Source organism: Urocitellus parryii, chromosome 5 (genome assembly GCF_045843805.1).
Source record: "Urocitellus parryii isolate mUroPar1 chromosome 5, mUroPar1.hap1, whole genome shotgun sequence".
In the NCBI taxonomy this organism is placed as follows: Eukaryota; Metazoa; Chordata; class Mammalia; order Rodentia; family Sciuridae; genus Urocitellus; species Urocitellus parryii.
Genome location: NC_135535.1, coordinates 176,560,684 through 176,575,714, shown reverse-complemented (window position 1 = coordinate 176,575,714; position 15,031 = coordinate 176,560,684). Strand labels below are relative to the sequence as shown.

Genomic DNA, 15,031 nt, shown 5'->3' with positions numbered 1-15,031 from the left:
TTTTTCAGTGGGTTCAGCTCTTTACTTGTTGTTAGATTAGAATGTTGATTTCCAAGATCCTTACAAGCCAGACCTGAAAGTAGAACTCCTCGCTCAGTTTTTTAACTCTTATATGCGTTTTCAGCCTGACTTCCCGAGGGACCGCCCTGTGTCTGCTTCACTTAGTGACCCTCCATGGATGTGGGCAGAGGTTGTGTTTAAACATCTTGAGCCCATGACACTTTTGCCCTCTACTGGCTGCCACTGTGTGGGGCACAGAGGGCAGAGTTACTGTGGTTCTCAAGTCTACTGCGGCTTTCCCATTTCCCTGTGTCTCCCTGCACATCTGCGGAGTTTCCTAGTCAGCCAGAGTCCACGCAGAGAGCTTATTTAGACCTTCTCTTGCTCTATCATTTCCAGAGTCTTCCTATTAAATTTCTGGCTGACTGATCACTCACCCCACTGGGGCCACAGCCTCAGGCCAGCAGAGCTGCAGGATTCTATGTTCATTTTCCACTGAGCTGGCTACTTCCACTGACGATGCTCTCAAGCGCACACTTTTCACTCTTCATTCCAATTCAGGTTTGCCCCCTCTTGCCACCACACTGGCTTTCTAGTCTTGTCCTGCCCTGAGAAAAGGACTAAAGCTGTCAAGCTGGGCAGGGGGTAGGTGGGTAGGAAACAAACACCAGCAAGAAGACTGGAGATTCCCACTGTTCCTACCCAGAGTTCCAGCAGCTTTGATTGATCTCCAGAGCCCTGAAAAATTTTTTTTGAAATGGTCATTTTTGACAATTTCCCCCCCAGTTCTGCTCTTGTTTAGGGGGAGAAAACTTGTGTTTGTGTTTGTGTATATATATGTGTGTGTGTGTGTGTGTGTGTGTGTATATATATATATATATATACATACATACATATATATGAATATATATACACATATATGAATATATGCATATATATATTATATGCATACAATTTTATATATTTTATATAATCATTTTAAAATATTATATAAACATTTTATATAATTTTATATATATATAATTTTTTTTTTGTATTGAGGACTGAATCCAAGGATGATGCTGTACTGCTGAGCTACATCTCTAGCTCTTTTTTTAAAAAATTTCAGTTAGGGTCTTGCTAATTTGCTGAGGCTATTCTTGAACTTGTGTCTCGGCCTCCTGAGTTGTTGGGATTACAAGCTTATGCCCCTCATCTAGCTTGCCTACATCTTGATATTGCCATAGTTGATGTCCCCATTTGGCACATTTTAAAGTTTTTAATCCCTATAGTCAAACATATCTCAAAAGGCTTCACTTTGTACCAGCAATATTTAAAAAGGAGACAGACTTTAATATTTTGTCCTAGTCCTAGTGATACAGACCTTGTCTAGCACTAAAAAAGACTTGTATTGTTTTAGTAATAATACTGTTGCTCTTTAATGGCAGGATAGAATTACTCATTTGCCTTTCTTTAAGTATTCATGGAGCGTAAGTGGAAATCAGAGAATGAGTTTCAAATAATCATCAATCAGCCAATCAATTTTCTTTGCTCCTCTGCTTCTCCTTCCTGGTCTCTTATTTTTTTGTTTCCATGGAAATGTGGGTTTGGGAAGAAATCTAATCACACTAGCACATGTTCTTAGCTTGGAGAGATAGGAACATTAGGTAGGGAGGAAATGGCTGGAAAAGAGCATATCAGTCCTAGGAAGCTTTGGTAAAATGAGCCCAGATTTTGCAAGACAAATATATTTTGGTAGCTTAATAACATTCTAAAGATAATGCATTCACATTATTTTAAAAATCTCAACCAATGCCAAAAATATACATGGTAAAGCATGAGTCTTTCTTCCAACCTTTACTGTCAGGCTCCCAGTTCCTCACCCCAGTGGCAACCACTATAATCAAATGCTTGCATTTTCTTCAAGAGATAGCCAGTGTAAGGCAGGGATGTAGCTCAGTGGTAGAGTACTTGCCTAGCATGTGTAAGGCCCTGGGTTTGATCCCTAGCACTTCCACACACACACACACAAAAAAAAAGCTTATATAAATTTACGTACATGAGTGTGTATATTTATCACCTTATCTTACACAAAGGGTGACATATTTCTTTATGTGACTTTTCCCTTGCTTTTTTACTCAATAATATATTTTAGAAGCTGGATGTGGTAGTGCACACTTGTAATCCCAGTGGCTCAGGAGGCTGAGTCAGGAGGATTTGGAGTTCAAAACCAGCCTCAGCAAAAGCAAGGCACTAAACAACTCAGTGAGCCCGTCTCTAAATAAAATACAAAATAGGGCTGGGGATGTGGCTTAGTGGTTGAGTGCCCCTGAGTTTAATCCCCAGTACCATCCCCTCAAAATATATATGTTTTAGAGACAATTACCAATCCATATCAGTACTAATGAGCACTCTTGTTTTATTTTTAAGTAAATTTTGAATTGTGAAGTAACATAAGGCTTAAAAATAATATTGCAGGCTGGGGATGTAGCTCAGTGGTAGAGTTCTTGCCTAGCATGCACAAGGCCCTGGATTTGATGAGTAGTACTGTTTAAAAGAAAAAAAAAATACATAAATAGTACAAATAATTCCAGTATATCCATTCCCCAGCTTCCCTACATGTTAACATCATACATAGCCACAGGACAATTACCAAAACCAGGAAATTAGTATTGACATAACACTATGAAGTAATCCACTGACCTTATTAAAATGTTTCCAATTATCTCACTAATGCCATTTCTCTGGCTCAAGATCAAATCCAGCATCATACATCACATTCAGTTTTCATGTCTCCTTAATGTCCTCCAGTCTGATAGAATTCCTCAGTCTTTCATGACCTTGACGCTTTTGAAGAGCACTATCCAGTAATTTATAGACCTCATACATGCTAGGCAAGCACTCTATGGCTGAGCCACATCCTCAGCCTTTCTTTAATTTTATTTCAAGACAAGGTCTCTTTAAGTTGCCCAGGCTGGCCTTGAACTTGTGATTCTCCTTCTTCAGCCTTCCCAGTTCCTGGGATCACAGGTGGCATCGCAGGTGTGCACCACCGTACCCAGTCAGATTGTACATTAAAACCACAATGACCACAACCATAAAACCCACAGAAATGACGCTGTGCCTTTCTCATTGTATCGTATCAGGAGGCAGATGATGTTGACATGGCACATTAGTAGTGATGCTCATGTTGTATAATTAGTTAAGTTGGTATCTGGGAGATTTTTCCAATGTAAAGATGCTCTTTCTTCCTTTGCAAGTACCTTATGGAGGGATACTTTAAGTCCTGCTTCTATCATACATCTACCCACTGATTTTAGTATTCATGATGATTCTCACAGTCTGCTTGGGCTACTGTTACAAAGCACCACAAATTAGGAATATTATAGATAACAAAAATTTATTTTTCACAGTCTGGAGTCTGGGAGTCTAGGAGCAAGATGCCAGCAGATTTGGTGTCTAGTGAGGGCCCCTTTCTGGTTTATAGAGGGCAACTTCTCACTGTCCTCACATGGAAGGAGCAGGGAAGCTCTTAATAGACTCTCGTAAGAGCAATAATCCCAAAGCCCTCATAACTTAATCACCAACCAAAGGCCTCACCTCCTAATACCATCACACTAGTGTTAGATTTCAACATAGGAATTTGGGGGGACCCAAACATTCAGTTCATAGCATCCTGGCTTATAATAATTATTACTGTAGTTGTTTTATATTTCTATTTTTTCTTCTGTTTTTACTAATTCAAATCCTATTGTAATAGTTTTCCCTTCTCCGATATTTTAAAATTCATTCAACTATTTGCATCACTGAGGACCCATGGATATTTATTTTTCTGTGGGCAGGAATCCATTACCATCGATATTTCTTTTGTTGCTCAAATTGTACCAGATTTGACCACTGGGAGCTCCTTCAAGGTGTCTCTTGACCCCAATGTTTTTCCGACTTTAAATCTCCTAATGATTTTAAATCATAGTTAGAGTAACTTAAATATGCATTTGATGATTTCTAAAACAATTTCATAATTCTGTCGAGTGATCCTAGTCATATAAGGTGTATTATTCGGGCATGAGATGCACTTAATTGCCTCCTCCAGTCAAGCCTCATCCAGGACACTCTTGCACTCTTGCAACCACTGGACTAGTGAGGATACTTTAGCCAAACTGAGCCAATTCGTTTCATCTTGAAATACCCTAACACATATGCAATAATCGAATGTCCTCAGGAGCTGAGTTGAAAGACCAACAGGTCACATTGAGCACTCAAATTGTGAGGTCAGGGTTCTGAGGAAAGAGAATGGAGCAATTTCTATGAGAAGTGTAACCATTCAAGAGACACGCTTACACTGCCCTGAGAGAGACAAATGGGAGAAAAGTTTCCCCAAGCCCTACTCTGCTTCACTTCTAGTACTTGGCCTCTGTGAGCTCATCCTCCACACTCAGTCCCAGCACATTCACATTTGACCTGGATTGGCCAGGTGTGGTGGTGCACACCCTGAATCCCAACAACTTGGAAGGCTGAGGCAGGAGGATTGCAGGTTCAAGGCTAGCTTCTGCAACTTAGCCAGGCCCTGTCTCAAAATTAAAAAATAAAATAAAAAGAGCTGGGGATGTATCTTCCTGGTAAAGTGTCCTTGAATTCAATTCCCAGTACAAACAACAACAACAAAAATTAACATTTTTCCTGATTTGGCTTAAATTGTTATAGCCTTCTCACATCTTAAAGTCCCTAGAGTGGAATAAACCCCACTTGAAAGTGGAAAGCCAGGGCTAAAGATGTGAAGTGCCTTGATCTGAACTTATAATATTAAACTACAGAGTGAGAACCTAAGTCTGGACTGCTATTCTGTTCTCCTCCAGTCTCCAAAATAACATGCAGGAATTTTAGAGAACTCTTTCAAAGTTCTGTGTTCCTCTGACCTGGGATGTAGTGAGGAAGTGTGCAGGTACTGGGAATTTTCCTCAGCTAAACCTCATCATGAATGTTCTCTTTTGGAAAGACAACCACAGGGCTGCAGATGTATCTCAGTGGTAAATTACTTGCCTAGCATGCTCAAGGCCCTGGGTTAGAGCTTTAGCAATGCCCCTCCAACACACACACAAATTGAAAGACAGCCATGGGTCAAGTTAATTAACAAGGTTCAAAGAGAAAATTTTGGTTTTAAAGATATGATAGGTTCAAAATATTTCTATACTGGTGATTAAGCCAGAGAAGTTTTTTGATTTCCAGTATTGCCAAAATTTATCTCCCTACATAGGATCCAAGGGTTGAGTCACAGGATTTGCTCCTGGCCAGCCAACTGGTGAGACAAGGAGGTGATCCCACTGCAGAACAGAATAGACTCAGCTAGGTAGGTACATCTTCCTGTCTCAGGGTATGGCATGATCCCCAATTCACCCTTCCCAACTTTCCCCATTATCAAGCAACAACACTAAAAGCAAATAAAAAAGAAAGGGAGAGAATAGCAGCAAGTCATGGTCCAAAAGGAAAATGTTCCGATTATGAAAATGTCCTGCATCTTGACCTGGGGTTCTAATAAATAAGGCCTACTTAAACCATGAAGCCAATCTAGGAACATTTTAAGTAAATAATAAATTTTGTCCGGAACTTATTTCCCCAACAACATAATTAATCCCCACTTCATAGATAACAAATATTGAAGCAATTTGTCTATTAGTAAGTGGCAAAGGAGGGATTGGACCCCCTTAAACATGCTTTTACCCATAATACCATGTTTATTGTACCAAACCAGCTAGTGCTTACCAAACCACCTCTCTTCATATTAGGGAGAGAATGTGAGGTGTGTGGTGATAGCACCTCTGGTTTCAATCCTTTTCTCATATATATTGTTTTTATAGATATTTTACACATATACTTGTAGTCTTTTTCATTTCACACCATATCATCAACACTTTCCCAAATAAATACTTCTTGTAGATAAGATTTATTTTTCTTTTTTTTTTGTTGTTCCAAAAATTGAACCCAGGGTGCTCAATCACTACACTACACCCACATCCACCCCTCCATACACCCCTTTTTAAAAAATTTTTTGAGATAGGATCTCACTAAGTTGCTTGGGGTCTCACTAAATTGCAGAGGCTGGCCTTGTGATCCTTTAGCTTCAGCCTCCTGACTTGCTGGTATTACATGCATATACTACCACACTCGACTATAAACAAGTTTTATAATACCCATATAATAACACCTCCTTAGATGATGCTCCATCTTTTCCCCTGACTTCCTGTCCTTTTTCAGTGACTCAGAATATTTCTCTGCTAGCACTTGACTATTTTTTATGGTTTTATTATGAAATAGAAAAGTCTAAATAGCACCAAGGTATAGTTTAACAAATGATTTGAGGTGAGCTCTCTTATAACCACTCCCCAGGCCCAGAATCAGATCATGATGAGCCCCCAGAGTGTGCTCCCTTTCTCCTCCTGATTTTCAACTGTGACATTTTAAAAGGTCAGTGTAATATGATGTTCATATCTAATGACTTTGCACCCCATTAGAGATGCAACCTTTGTCCAAGAAGGGATAGATCCTTTTCCTGAGTTTTGCATATAGCTCAGGGCATCTGGCCACCCAGAATTGTTAAAAGTTGCACATCTCTTGACAGTCATTTAAAACACCATAACTTTTCCTAACACTCTTTTCCTTTCAACCTTTTCTAACGACCATTTCCAGATGCCTAGATCTGCTTGTCCTGCAATCCGATCACATTCCTAAAAATAGCTTCCTTTCTTGTTTTATCCTGGCTTTTCAGATCTCCTCAGAAGTCTCTCATCTGGGCTCTTGCCTTCTGTCTAATTACCTCTGCCCTGGAACTTCTGCCAAGCAATTCTCCCTTCTCTTGCAATGCCAACATTGACCCACTTTAATGCCTGCTAATAAGAACTTTTCCCCTACCCCAGGCAGACAGGGTTCTCTCAAAATCACATGGAATGGGGTACAGGGATTTTGTTCTGCTTCCTTACTCCCAAATATTCCTCCTACTCAGAGAAACGATGCTCTAGAATTATACCACTGGGGGATTATTCCCTTCAGTCCTGAAGGCCTTTGATCTTTCAGGATTTTTGTAGTGCATCCAATACTCCTGGGAATGTAAATATCCCTCAGACACAGGAGGGAACTAACCTTAAGCCCAGTGTGCTGATGGAGGGGGCCACACTGCCCCAGGTCCTTAGAGAAGACACACAGAGTAAATGTCAGAAACAAAGCTTCAGTGAGATTATCCATGGAAACCATGTAGCGGAATCAAAGAGATCGGGAACAGAGCAAGAGTAGCAACAATTTTCAATGAGATGGAAAATAAAAATGAAGAACATCTGTGAACAATTTGGTAACAACCCAGGACACTTCTGCTTGTGGTATTTGACACTGATACTGTCAGGGCCCCCCTAAGCCCAGTCATGTTCTTATTCTCTCCCAGTCAAGTGATGTTTAGATCAGGGTTGTTTGAGGTTTCATCCTTGGTAAAATTGTTTTAAAAAAGCATTCAAATTAGAATCATTTGTCCCTGGCAACATCCTGCCTAAACCTGAGAGTGTTGAAGGGGTCATCTTCCTTAGGAGAATCAGTGTTCATAGAATGGATGCTGGTAGGGGTGAAAAATAGGTAGCAGATGTCCACTTACGAGCTTGCAAACACGAAGCATACTGCATCAGAGTGATTGCCAAACTCTAATCCGTGGGTTGATTCTCAGATGCATCTGGACTCCTGCTGTTTGAAAATTCAGGAACTGGAGCTGGGTGCAGTGGTGCACACCTATAATCCCAGCAACTCAGCAGGCTGAGGCAGCAGGATTGCAAATTTGAGACCAGCTTCAGCAACTTGGTGAGGCCTTAAGCAATTTAGCAAAACCCTGTCTCAAGATTAAAAAAAAAAAAAAATTCAGGAAATGTCTAGTCATGGGGCACACACCTGTAATTCCAGGTGCTTGGGAGGCTAAAGCAGGAGGGTAGCAAGGAGGCCAGCCTGGACAATCTAGTGAGGCCCTTTCTCAAAACAAAAACAAACAAAACAAATAAATAAAAACGGGTTGGGGATATATCTCAGTGGTATAACACTTTTAGCATGTGCAAGACCTGGGTTCAATCCCCAGTACTGTAAGGAAAAAAAAAAAGCAGAGACCCATTGAGGCAGGCTGTCTGGGGGCAAAGCTTTGCAACAAGTCCTTTTATGACACTTCCTCATTGATTCTGTGAGGTTGTGAATTATTGCCACAACATATGAGGATGGTTCAGGACCAAGGATAGCGGTCCACACGCCCTACTCTGACAGCCCATCTGTGGGCCTGGATGCAAAGAGTAGCCAGGTTTCTGAAGGGGCAAAAAATGTTCAAAAAGATCCTCCTTATAGAAGACTCCTGTTGAGGCAGGGCCAGATGAAGGCAGGTGGGGCGCCCTCCTTGGCAGTTACAGTGTTCATGTCACCCTTTTCCCATTTTGGAGCCTTTGTGTTGTCAAAGCCAGGTTCTTGCTTTATCCCCTGGCACCTGGATTCAAGCCCTGACAAAACTTTCATCTTCATCATCCCCTTAATATAGCAATGAATCTATAGCTGATCCCTGGGAGAGAGGCGCACTGAGAAAAGGAACGCAGCTGCTGGCTTAGCATCCCTCCATTGTCCAAAGAGTTGTGTAAGAGGAGAGGAAAGGGTTTCTAATGTTCAGCAGTTTAAAAAGATCAAGGATTTTACAGCAAAAGCTTCTCTCAGATCTTTCAGATGTCAGAAGCCCCTGATAAATCCAACCTAGAATGAAAAAAAATTTGTTCTTGTGCCAACTGGAATTGTCTATCTACATGCCCTGACTGCAGATGGGGGAGGCAGGCTGGTGGAGACTGGCCAGTGCTGGCATCCAGGGCTGCCCACATGGGCTCTCCTAGAATCCATTTCTCTTCCTCCTGAGAGCAGCAACACGTACTTCCTCTTGAGAAATCATGAGCTCTTCCCTGTGGGGGAAATTATCAGGGATTAGGTGTTTATTAGGGGGTCTGCTGAGTGTGCCTCAAATTGTAATATGCACAGATCTGGGGTGGTCTGTTAAAACGAAGATCTGAGTTCAATAAAGTCAGGGTGCATTCTGCAATTGTGCATTTCTAACAAGTTCCCAGCTTCTCAAATTCCCAATGCTGCTGGCCTTGGTGTCTGTTCTCAAGAACTTGGCAGTTCAATGTTTCCTCCCTGGAACTAGAATCTCTGTAGTATATTGAAAAACAGCAAAGCCTAGGCTACACCTTGCTGCTCTTAGACTGGGTTCTTGCCTTTGTCCAGTATATGCCTGTGGGATCCTACCTATTTCTGTTCCAGGCTCCCCAGCTAGCCCTCCTCCCCTGCCGCTCACAACCTGCCTGCCTGCTTCCCTGCCCCTTTACTTCAATCTGCCTCTCTTGTTTTCTGAGGATGTAAACCAGAAAGCCTAAGTGACTTGATCTCTGAGCCCCAGTTTCCTAAGCTATAAGAGAGATAGTAATCACTAGTGGGAGGATATTCATTATATATGTGTGTGTTTGTGTGTGTGTATGTATTTTAAACCCACACACAAAACCCTATATTTTTAGTTGAAAAATTAAACACACTGGGCTGGGGTTGTGGCTTAGTGGCAGAGCTCTTGCCTAGCATGTGTGAGGCACTGGGTTTGATCCTCAGCACCGCGTATAAATAAATAAAAAATAAAGTTACATCAACAACTAAAAAATATTTAAAAAAGAAAATTTAAACAGACAATTGTGGTTTTGAATCTGTGATACTTCCAGGGTCTTTTGATCAACTGGGGCCACAGCAGGCAGAAGAATAAACACAGAGGCCAGTCCAGTTTGTCTGACTCAAGACCATCACCCAGAACAAGGGATTATCTGATTCAGTCTTGGACTGGACTATATCTCTTTACACTATATCTCTACCACATGCATGCAGCTTGGGCTTATTGTTGGGGCCTGTGGGAAACTTCTCAATCTTTTTCATCACAAGGAATCTATTAATGGTTTTTCCAAGCACTACAAATGCTTCCCACCAAGCCAATCACACTTATAGCATGTGATGAAGAACTGGTGGTTATTTGCACTGGGACCACTGCTTACCATAGAAAGAGGCCTGGAGCCAAGTGTCTAAGTTTAAATTTTTCATCAGCAAATGGCCCCCAAGTAAATACTGACAACTCAAGTACTACCTCCATTAACAATATCTCTACCCTAAATCATGAAATCCTTTATGACTATGAGGAAGGTGCTCCCCCTTTGTTTCCTATGGGCACCCCATCTTTTCTGAATTCTCCAGTACAGAACTGCCTAAAGTTCTTGGTGGTCTTAGGTACAATGTCTGCAAACAGCTGCATCTTCATGTGACCAACTTCCTGGTTGAAAAAGCTGACATCAAAGAACACAATGTGTTGACAGAGCTTGAATTTGCCACCACCATGTCCGTGACCCCAAAGCAGAAGGATATTCATGATATTAAATTGCCAGGATACAGGCCCTGCCTTGGGGTGTTGCCAGTCCTCACAAGGTCCTAAGTGGAACCCACATACTTCTGCTCTGTCTCCAGCTTCTGCTTCAGGCCAGGGGATACAAGAGCAAGTGAAACTGCTAACACTTTCAGCCAAAGGGGTGCCAGGGTAGGGCAGTGGGCTAGCATGCATGCCACACGGGGATCAACCCCACCAGTGCTGCAAGAAAACAAAACAAATCGAGCAGAACCCCAACATATACAAAACACAACCTTTCAGCTAAGAGATTGATTTTTCTAATTACTAGTTAATGTCTTCCTTTTGGGGCCTCAGAGAGCCTGTTCACAACTATTTAAAATGCAAATTATTTGAATTTTCTCATGTAACTAGCTCAATATAAAATTCTCCACACACTAAAATAAATTTTCATTAACTGACCTGTCTAGGAGAGTCATTGGCTTTAAGTGATAATGATTTAATTTCTCTTAACTAATTGGTATCTTCTAAATTAATCCTATTTTTGCTTTCTCAAAAAGCAATGTAAATTATAATAAGGACCATTTATTAGTTTTATTGATACAAATAAAAGTTAAAAGTTAATATTTAATGAGTAATTAAGTGTGCCAGGCAACAAGCTAAGCATTTTATATATTTTATGTTATTTAATTCTTTTTTTTTTTTTTTTTGTACCCTGGATTGAACCCAGGGGTGCTTTTTCCACTGAGTCACATCCCCAGCCCTTTTTATTTTTTGAGACAGGGTCTTGATAAGTTGCTTAGGGCCTTGCTAAATTGCTGAGGCTGACTTCGAACTTGTGATCCTTTTACCTCAGCTTCCCAAGTTGCTGGGATTCCAGGCGTGAGGCACCACGTCTAGCTATCAACTGAAGTTTTTATAAGCAGCATATAATATGGATGAAAAGAGGAGAGAAGAGGGCAGGGCAGAAAAAAAACTTTTCATTTTTTCCTGTTTTGTTTGAAAATTTAAAATCATAATACTGTCATAATTTATTTTTATAAATAATAGACAATAAATTTATATTGTATATATGGTATTTTTGGAACCCATGGTATTCTGAGGCTTTCTTAGTCTGTGTCTAAGTTGGCAAAGTAAAAACCTACATGGAATTTTATTGTTTCTCCAATTTCCTGCATTTTTAGAAAATGATTATATTCTGCAGAAAAGGTCAGGTTTGTCAGTATCCAAAGAAAGTCAAATTCTAGGAGGAGAGAGTAGGATACAAAAGAAATCCTCCGTTTTCCTAAGCTCTATATTCAAAAGTATAGGCAGAATTCAGGAAATCTAAAAGAGCTTGGTAACCATGGCATGTAAGGGAGTATATTCTCCAATGTCATTTTTGGTAGGAAGTGTAACAACCTAAATAAAAGGAGAATCCCTTCTCGATGGAATCCAGGAAACAGACTGGGAAGCTGGACCCTCCTCTGTGTTTCCCCAACCAGCAAGCATGAGGCCTGGCCACCATGCCTTCAAGCTGGGGGGACATATAGGATAGGTTGCACAGCCACTGTACAGGTGGGTTTCCCCAGATGTTTTATGAGCAGCACATTCTTTTACTTTATAGCCAAGGTCACTCTGATTTGATCCTCACCTGAAGATTGTATATAAGGGAAGTGGCCTGCTGCCCCTCTCCATTTCCCTTATTATCACATTCTGTGGTGCTGGGGATTGAATCCAGGACCTTGTGCATTTGAGGCAAGTGCTCTTCCAACTGAGCTATAGCCCCAGCCCTTGTTATCACCTTCTTTAGAGTCCTTACCTCACTGCAAGCTTTCCTAGGCACTGATTAGTGTTCACCCCAATAAAAATTTACCCACAATGTAGACTCCTAGATGGATATTGGACTCTAATCTTTTTTTTTTTTTAAGAATATTTTTATGGGCTGGGGATATAGCTCAGTTGGTAGAGTGCTTGTCTTGCATGCACAAGGCCCTGAGTTCAATCCTCAGCACCAAAAAAAAAAAAAAAAAAAAAAAAAAAAAGAATATTTTTAGTTGTAAATGAACACAATAACTTTATTCTTTTTATTTATTTTTTATGTGGTGCTGAGGATCGAACCCTGTGCCTCACAAGTTGGAGGCAAGCACTCTACCACTGAACCACAACCCCAGCCCTAATCTTTTTTTTAAATATATATATTTTTAGTTGTAGATGGACACAATAACTTTATTTGTTTATTTTTATGTGGTGCTGGGGATCGAACCCAGTGCCTCACATATGCCAGGCAAGCGCTCTACCATGGAGCCATAACCATGGGCTCTAATCTTGATGTCATCATTTACAGGCTTACTAGCCTTAGCTAAATTACTTCACTTCATTTAGTTCCCAATTCATCATCCAAAAAATAGGTATAATCATACTTAGTTCTCAGAGGTTTTATGGGGATAACGAGTATAAATTGCTTAGCAAAGTTCCTGATACATGGCAAGCAATTAACAAATAATAGCTTTAAAAATTGTGTTTAGGGGTCCAGGGTGTAACTCAGTGGTAGACTGCTTGCCTGGCATGCATGAAGCTCTGACCTCGATTGGTGTCCAGCAACACACACACACACACACACACACACACACACACACACACACACACACTTGCATTTTCCCCCTTGGCTTTCCAATATTAAGGTGGAGTAAGGTGGAGAGTAAAATACCTTGATATCTTCTCTATTGATTGGAATTAACTGCAGAACAAGACAAAACAGTGAGGAAAGAAACACCACGAACTTCATCTTTGAGGAAATGTAAATCCAAACTGCTCCATATGAGGAGCAGAAAGCAGATGATGGGATGCAACCAATTTAGCAGAGAAAAGAAAGACAAGAATGCAAGCAGGTGGAGAGGGGAAGCTAAGGAGGCAGTTTGGCAGGCACGGACACCTCAGAAGATGGGGTGAGAACAGTGGGCACTTAGACCCACACCACCTCCAGCAACCACACAGGCTCCCTCCTTTACCCCCACAGGACACCAGAGCTGTATTCTTTGGAGAAACAGAATGTGAGAAACTCAGGACTTAACACAAATCATGAGGAGGATAGCAGAGAGCACTAGATTGGAAACAGGAGCAGAGAAACACTGCTGTTATTGGTCAAGGAGAGTCAGAAGCCCCTCCTCTACCTCACCTAAGAACACCTGTAGCTTGGCCTATCCTCCTGGCAGTAGATTAGAAGATTGTTTTGGAGAAATATTGAGTGGCTTGAGATAAAAGAAAATATTAGAGTGGTTTATTGGATTCAATTCTTAACTCCTCTGTAATAGAAGTTCACATGTCTATGTTTCTCATGGCCTCATGTTGGGGAGAATATACTGCTTCACCTCTTGGCTTTATGGCTGACCATGTAAATTGCTTGGCCTTATTAGCAAACAAGAAATATGCAGAGACTTGACATGGATTTGCATGGTTGGTTTGGTCTCTTGTTCTGTTTTTTATCATGAGAAGAATATACCATGTGTATATATTGGTCTAAGTAGATCAGAGGCATGTGGAGCAGACCTGAGCTCAAGCCCAAGAGAGCCCTGCCTGCAGATGGGGAAAGCAAGAAATAAGTGGTTACACTATATGCCACTAAAATTTTGTGGTTTCTTGAAAAAGATGACTTACTACAGATCCTGACTTATGGATACTTTCCTCATAAGAAAAGCTGGCTTCTTACACTTTCCCCCTACAGTGAAGCCCACCAATTGACAGTGTCTCATCCCTATAGAGCCCCCAGTCACCTTTTTAGTGCTTTACTCTTTTTTTGGGGGGGGTGGGTAGCTTGGATTGAACTCAGGGGCACTTGACCACTGAGCCAAATCCCCAGCCTTATTTTGTATTTTATTTGGAGACAGGGTCTCACTGAGTTGATTAGCACCTCACTTTTACTGAGGCAGGCTTTAACTCATGATCCTACTGTTTCAGCCTTCCAAATTGCTGAGATTATAGGTGTGTGCCACCATGCCTGGCTTAGTGCATTACTCTTAAATATGGAAGGACAGCCAAGGATTACCAAGTACTTGAAGCAAAGAAATAAGGCAGCACAAATGACAGAATAGAAGGACAAGGACAGGTTGCTACTGATAATATATATATATATATATATATATATATATATATATATATGTAAAATTCAGAAAATAATAAAGCACTCATGGGAATTCAAAATAGACAGCCAACATGGAAATTTCTGTAGAAGAGCTGGAAGTCATGTTTTTGAGTAATTAACATAAGAGGGAAGAGAAAGAACCATTAATTGACATAAATTTCACACTGAGGTAAACAACTAATCAAATCTGGTACAGAAAAGCTTAAAGCCTTTCAGAAATCTCAAGTTGGTAAATTAAACTAGTGATTGATTGTATTCACAAGTAAATGACTTCTTATAAAAGTAGTTCAAACTCCACAAGGGCAGAAGCCACATCTTCTTTATCAAGGTAGCACAGGATCACCCACAATAATTATCCGTGGACTCAATGAAATGGAATATTTTTTCTAAATGCTAATCTTTTCTGATTTTAATATATTATCTCAGGATTTTAGTTAGATGTATATCAGTAGATGTTTTCATATTTGCAAGTGAGAAAATAGTTTCAATTTGAATTATCACTGTCAAAATAA

At 40.6% G+C, this 15,031-nt stretch overlaps 1 pseudogene; it reads right to left on the bottom strand.

Annotated features, from left to right (window-relative positions):
* Positions 1–9,864: 9,864 nt before the first annotated feature.
* Positions 9,865–10,395, bottom strand: LOC113188849 (peptidyl-prolyl cis-trans isomerase H pseudogene; annotated as a pseudogene).
* Between the last annotated feature and the right edge of the window lie 4,636 nt (positions 10,396–15,031).